Genomic DNA, 7,344 nt, shown 5'->3' with positions numbered 1-7,344 from the left:
TTCGAGTTACTAACACTTAGCAACCGAACTGGTATCTAATACCCTGGTGCTACTAGGAGTACTAGTAAAGTACACATTAACACAATGTATATCCAATATACTTCTATCGACCTTGCTAGCCTTCTCATCTACCAAGTATCTAGGGTAATTCTGCTCCAGTGGCTGTTCCCCTTATTATAGAAGCACTCAGTCTCGGGTTTGGGTTTAACCTTGGGTTTCTTCACTAGAGCAGCAGCTGAATTGCCGTTTCATGAAGTATCCCTTTGTTCCCTTGCCCTTCTTGAAACTAGTGGTTTCACCAACCATCAACAATTGATGCTCCTTCTTGATTTCTACTTTCGCGGTGTCAAACATCGTGAATATCTCAAGGATCATCATATATGTCCCTGATATATTATAGTTCATCACGAAGCTCAAGCAGCTTGGTGGCAATGACTTCGGAGAAACATCACTATCTCATCTGGAAGATCAACTCCCACTCGATTCAAGCGATTGTTGTACTCAGACAATCTGAGCACAAGTTCGACAATTGAGCTTTTCTCCCTTAGTTTGCAGGCTAAGAAAATCGTCAGAGGTCTTATACCTTTTGACGTGGGCACGAGCCTGAAATCCCAATTTCAGCCCTCAAAACATCTCATATGTTTTGCGACGTTTCAAAACCGTCTTCGGTGCCTCAATTCTAAACCGTTTAACTGAACTATCACGTAGTTATCAAAATGTGTATGTCAGATGTTCGCAACATCAACAGACAACGTTCGAGGTTCAGCACACTGAGCGGTGCATTAAGGACATAAGCCTTCTATGAAGCAATGAGGACAATCCTCAGTTTACGGACCTAGTCCGCATAATTGCTACTATCAACTTTCAACTAAATTTTCTCTAGGAATATAAGTAAACAGTAGAACTGAAGCGCGAGCTACGACATAATTTGCGAAGATCTTTTGACTATGTTCAGGATAATTAAGTTCATCTTATGAACTCCCACTCAGATAGACATCCCTCTAGTCATCTAAGTGATTACATGATCCGAGTCAACTAGGCCGTGTCCGATCATCACGTGAGACGGACTAGTCAACATCGGTGAACATCTTCATGTTGATCGTATCTACCATACGACTCATGCTCGACCTTTCGGTCTCTTGTGTTCCGAGGCCATGTCTGTACACATGCTAGGCTCGTCAAGTCAACCTAAGTGTTTTGCGTGTGTAAATCTATCTTACACCCGTTGTATGTGAACGTAAGAATCTATCACACCCGATCATCACGTGGTGCTTCGAAACGACGAACTTTCGCAACGGTGCACAGTTAGGGGAACACTTTCTTGAAATTATTATGAGGGATCATCTTATTTACTACCGTCGTTCTAAGCAAATAAGATGCATAAACATGATAAACATCACATGCAATCAAATAATAGTGACATGATATGGCCAATATCATATAGCTCCTTTGATCTCCATCTTGGGGCTCCATGATCATCTTGTCACCGGCATGACACCATGATCTCCATCATCATGATCTCTATCATCGTGTCTTCATGAAGTTGTCTCGTCAACTATTACTTCTACTACTATAGCTAACGGTTAGCAATAAAGTAAAGTAATTACATGACGTTTATGTTGACACGCAGGTCATAAATAAATTAAGAAAACTCCTATGGCTCCTGCCGGTTGTCAAACTCATCGACATGCAAGTCATGATTCCTATTACAAGAACATGATCAATCTCATACATCACATATATCATTCATCACATCCTTTTGGCCATATCACATCACATAGCATACCCTGCAAAAACAAGTTAGACGTCATCTAATTGTTGTTTGCATGTTTTACGTGGCTGCTATGGGTTTCTAGCAAGAACGTTTCTTACCTACGCAAAAACCACAACGTGATATGCCAATTGCTATTTACCCTTCATAAGGACCCTTTTCATCGAATCTAATCCGACTAAAGTGGGAGAGACAGACACCCGCTAGCCACCTTATGCAACTAGTGCATGTCAGTCGGTGGAACCAGTCTCACGTAAGAGTACGTGTAAGGTCGGTCCGGGACGCTTCATCCCACAATGACACCGAATCAAGATTGGACTAGTAACGGTAAGCATATTGAACAAAATCAACGCCCACAACTACTTTGTGTTCTACTCGTGCATAGAAACTACGCATAGACCTAGCTCATGATGCCACTGTTGGGGAACGTAGCATAAATTCAAAATTTTCCTACGTGTCACCAAGATCTATCTATGGAGTCATCTAGCAACGAGGGAGGAGTGGATCTACATACCCTTGTAGATCGCGCGCGGAAGCGTTCAAGAGAACGGGGTTGATGGAGTCGTACTCGTCGTGATCCAAATCACCGATGATCCTAGCGCCGAACGGACGGCACCTCCGCGTTCAACACACGTACGGAGCAGCGACGTCTCCTCCTTCTTGATCCAGCAAGGGGGAAGGAGAGGTTGATGGAGATCCAGCAGCACGACGGCATGGTGGAAGTAGCGGGATTCCAACAAGGCTTCGCCAAGCGCTGCGGGAGGAGGGAGATGTGTCATGGGAGGGAGAGGGAGGCGCCAGGGCTTAGGTATGGTTGCCCTCCCTTCCCCCCACTATATATAGGGCCAAGGGAGAGGGGGGGCGCAGCCTTGGCCCTTCCTCAAGGAAGGGTGCGGCCAGGGGAGGAGTCCCTCCTCCCCAAGGCACCTCGGAGGTGCCTTCCCCCTTTAGGACTCTTCCTTTCCCTCTTCTCTTGGCGCATGGGCCTCTTGGGGCTGGTGCCCTTGTCCCATATAGGCCAAGGCGCACCCCCTACAGCCCATGTGCCCCCCCGGGGCAGGTGGCCCCACCCGGTGGACCCCCGGGACCCTTCAGGTGGTCCCGGTACAATACCGGTGACCCCGAAACTTGTCCCGATGGCCGAAATAGCACTTCCTATATATAATTCTTTACCTCCGGACCATTCCGGAACTCCTCGTGACGTCCGGGATCTCATCCGGGACTCCTAACTACTTTCGGGTTACCGCATACTAATATCTCTATAACCCTAGCGTCACCGAACCTTAAGTGTGTAGACCCTACGGGTTCGGGAGACATGCAGACATGACCGAGATGACTCTCCGGTCAATAACCAACAGCGGGATCTGGATACCCATGTTGGCTCCCACATGTTCCACGATGATCTCATCGGATGAACCACGATGTCAAGGACTTAATCAATCCCGTATACAATTCCCTTTGTCTAGCGGTACGATACTTGCCCGAGATTCGATCGTCGGTATCCCGATACCTTGTTCAATCTCGTTACCGGCAAGTCTCTTTACTCGTTCCGTAACACATCATCCCGTGATCAACTCCTTGATCACATTGTGCACATTATGATGATGTCCTACCGAGTGGGCCTAGAGATACCTCTCTGTCACACGGAGTGACAAATCCCAGTCTCGATTCGTGCCAACCCAACAGACACTTTCGGAGATACCTGTAGTGTACCTTTATAGCCACACAATTACGTTGTGACGTTTGGCACACCCAAAGCATTCCTACGGTATCCGGGAGTTGCACAATCTCATGGTCTAAGGAAATGATACTTGACATTAGAAAAGCTTTAGCATACAAACTACACGATCTAGTGCTATGCTTAGGATTGGGTCTTGTCCATCACATCATTCTCCTAATGATGTGATCCCGTTATCAACGACATCCAATGTCCACAGTCAGAAAACCGTAACCATCTATTGATCAACGAGCTAGTCAACTAGAGGCTTACTAGGGACATGGTGTTGTCTATGTATCCACACATGTATCTGAGTTTCCTATCAATACAATTCTAGCATGGATAATAAACGATTATCATGAACAAGGAAATATAATAATAACTAATTTATTATTGCCTCTAGGGCATATTTCCAACAGTTAACGCTTCCGTTGTCGATCTACAAGGGTACGTAGATCACACTCCCCCATGATCTTGCGTGTGAGTAGGAATTTTTTTGAAATTACTACGAAACCCAACAGTGGCATCCGAGCCTAGGTTTTATATGTTGATGTTATATGCACGAGTAGAACACAAGTGAGTTGTGGGCGATATAAGTCATACTGCTTACCAGCATGTCATACTTTGGTTCGGCGGTATTGTTGGACGAAGCGGCCCGGACCGACATTACGCGTACGCTTACGCGAGACCGGTTCTCCCGACGTGCTCTGCACATAGGTGGCTTGCGGGTGACAGTTTCTCCAACTTTAGTTGAACCAAGTGTGGCTACGCCCGGTCCTTGCGAAGGTTAAAACAGCACCAACTTGACAAACTATCGTTGTGGTTTTGATGTGTAGGTAAGATTGGTTCTTGCTTAAGCCCGTAGCAGCCACGTAAAACATGCAACAACAAAGTAGAGGACGTCTAACTTGTTTTTGCAGGGTATGTTGTGATGTGATATGGTCAAGACATGATGCTAAATTTTATTGTATGAGATGATCATGTTTTGTAACCGAGTTATCGGCAACTGGCAGGAGCCATATGGTTGTCGCTTTATTGTATGCAATGCAATCGCGCTGTAATGCTTTACTTTATCACTAAGCGGTAGCGATAGTCGTGGAAGCATAAGATTGGCGAGACGACAATGATGCTACGATGGAGATCAAGGTGTCACGCCGGTGACGATGGTGATCACGACGGTGCTTCGGAGATGGAGATCATAAGCACAAGATGATGATGGCCATATCATATCACTTATATTGATTGCATGTGATGTTTATCTTTTATGCATCTTATCTTGCTTTGATTGACGGTAGCATTATAAGATGATCTCTCACTAAATTATCAAGAAGTGTTCTCCCTGAGTATGCACCGTTGCGAAAGTTCTTCGTGCTGAGACACCACGTGATGATCGGGTGTGATAGGCTCTACGTTCAAATACAACGGGTGCAAAACAGTTGCACACGCGGAATACTCAGGTTATACTTGACAAGCCAAGCATATGCAGATATGGCCTCGGAACACGGAGACCGAAAGGTCGAGCGTGAATCATATAGTAGATATGATCAACATAGTGATGTTCACCAATGAAACTACTCCATCTCACGTGATGATCGGACATGGTTTAGTTGATTTGGATCACGTAATCACTTAGAGGATTAGAGGGATGTCTATCTAAGTGGGAGTTCTTAAGTAATATGATTAATTGAACTTAAATTTATCATGAACTTAGTCCTGATAGTATTTTGCAAATTATGTTGTAGATCAATAGCTCGCGTTGTTGCTTCCCTGTGTTTATTTTGATATGTTCCTAGAGAAAATTGTGTTGAAAGATGTTAGTAGCAATGATGCGGATTGGATCCGTGATCTGAGGTTTATCCTTATTGCTGCACAGAAGAATTATGTCCTTGATGCACCGCTAGGTGACGGACCTATTGCAGGAGCAGATGCAGACGTTATGAACGTTTGGCTAGCTCAATATGATGACTACTTGATAGTTTAGTGCACCATGCTTAATGGCTTAGAATTGGGACTTCAAAGACGTTTTGAACGTCATGGAGCATATGAGATGTTCCAGGAGTTGAAGTTAATATTTCAAGCAAATACTCGAGTTGAGAGATATGAAGTCTCCAACAAGTTCTATAGCTAAAAGATGGAGGAGAATCGCTCAACTAGTGAGCATGTGCCCAGATTGTCTGAGTACTACAATCGCTTGAATCAAGTGGGAGTTAATCTTCCAGATAAGATAGTGATTGACAGAATTCTCTAGTCACTATCACCAAGTTAGTAGAACTTCGTGATGAACTATGATATGCAAGGGATAACGGAAACGATTCCCAATCTCTTCGTAATGCGGAAATTGACGAAGGTAGAAATCGAGAAAAACATCAAGTGTTGATGGTAGACAAGACCACTAGTTTCAAGAAAAGGGCAGAGGGAAGAAGGGGAACTTCAAGAAGAACAGCAAGCAAGTTGCTACTCAAGTGAAGAAGCCCAAGTCTGGTCCTAAGCCTGAGACTAAGTGTTTCTACTGCAAAGGGACTGGTCACTGGAAGCGGAACTACCCCAAGTGATTGGCAGATAAGAAGGATGGCAAAGTGAACATAAGTATATTTGATATACATGTTATTGATGTGTACTTTACTAGTGTTTATAGCAACCCCTCAGTATTTGATACTAGTTCAGTTGCTAAGATTAGTAACACGAAACGGGAGTTGCAGAATAAACAGAGACTAGTTAAGGGTGAAGTGACGATGTGTGTTGGAAGTGGTTCCAAGATTGATATGATCATCATCGCACACTCCCTATACTTTCGGGATTAGTGTTGAACCTGAATAAGTGTTATTTGGTGTTTGCGTTAAGCATGAATATGATCTGATCATGTTTATTGTAATACGGTTATTCATTTAAGTAAGAGAATAAATTGTTGTTCTGTTTACATGAATAAAACCTTATATGGTTACACACCCAATGAAAATAGTTCGTTGGATCTCGATCGTAGTGATACACATAATCATAATATTGAAACCAAAAGATGCAAAGTTAATAATGATAGTGCAACTTATTTGTAGCACTGCCGTTTAGGTCATATCGGTGTAAAGCGCATGAAGAAACTCCATACTGATGGACTTTTGGAACCACTTGATTATGAATCAATTGGTACTTGCGAACCGTGCCTCATGGGCAAGATGACTAAAACGCCGTTCTCCGGTACTATGGAGAGAGCAACAGATTTGTTGGAAATCATACATACAGATGTATGTGGTCCGATGAATATTGAGGCTCGTGGCGGATATCATTATTTTCTCACCTTCACAGATGATTTAAGCAGATATGGGTATATCTACTTAATGAAACATAAGTCTGAAACGTTTGAAAAGTTCAAAGAATTTCAGAGTGAAGTTGAAAATCATCGTAACAAGAAAATAAAGTTTCTACGATCTGATCATGGAGGAGAATATTTGAGTTACGAGTTTGGTATACATTTGAAACAATGCGGAATAGTTTCGCAACTCACGCCACCCGGAACACCACAGCGTAATGGTGTGTCCGAACGTCGTAATCGTACTTTACTAGATATGGTGCGATCTATGATGTCTCTTACTGATTTACCGCTATCGTTTTGGGGTTATGCTTTGGAGACGGCCGCATTCACGTTAAATAGGGCACCATCAAAATCCGTTGAGACGACGCCTTATGAACTATGGTTTGGCAAGAAACCAAAGTTATCGTTTCTGAAAGTTTGGGGCTGCGATGTTTATGTGAAAAAGCTTCAACCTGATAAGATCGAACCCAAATCGGAGAAATGTGTCTTCATAGGATATTCAAAGGAGACTATTGGATACACCTTCTATCACAGATCCGAAGGCAAGACTTT

This window comes from Triticum urartu, chromosome 4 (genome assembly GCF_003073215.2).
Source record: "Triticum urartu cultivar G1812 chromosome 4, Tu2.1, whole genome shotgun sequence".
Taxonomy (NCBI): domain Eukaryota; kingdom Viridiplantae; phylum Streptophyta; class Magnoliopsida; order Poales; family Poaceae; genus Triticum; species Triticum urartu.
This window is presented reverse-complemented; position numbering follows the sequence as displayed.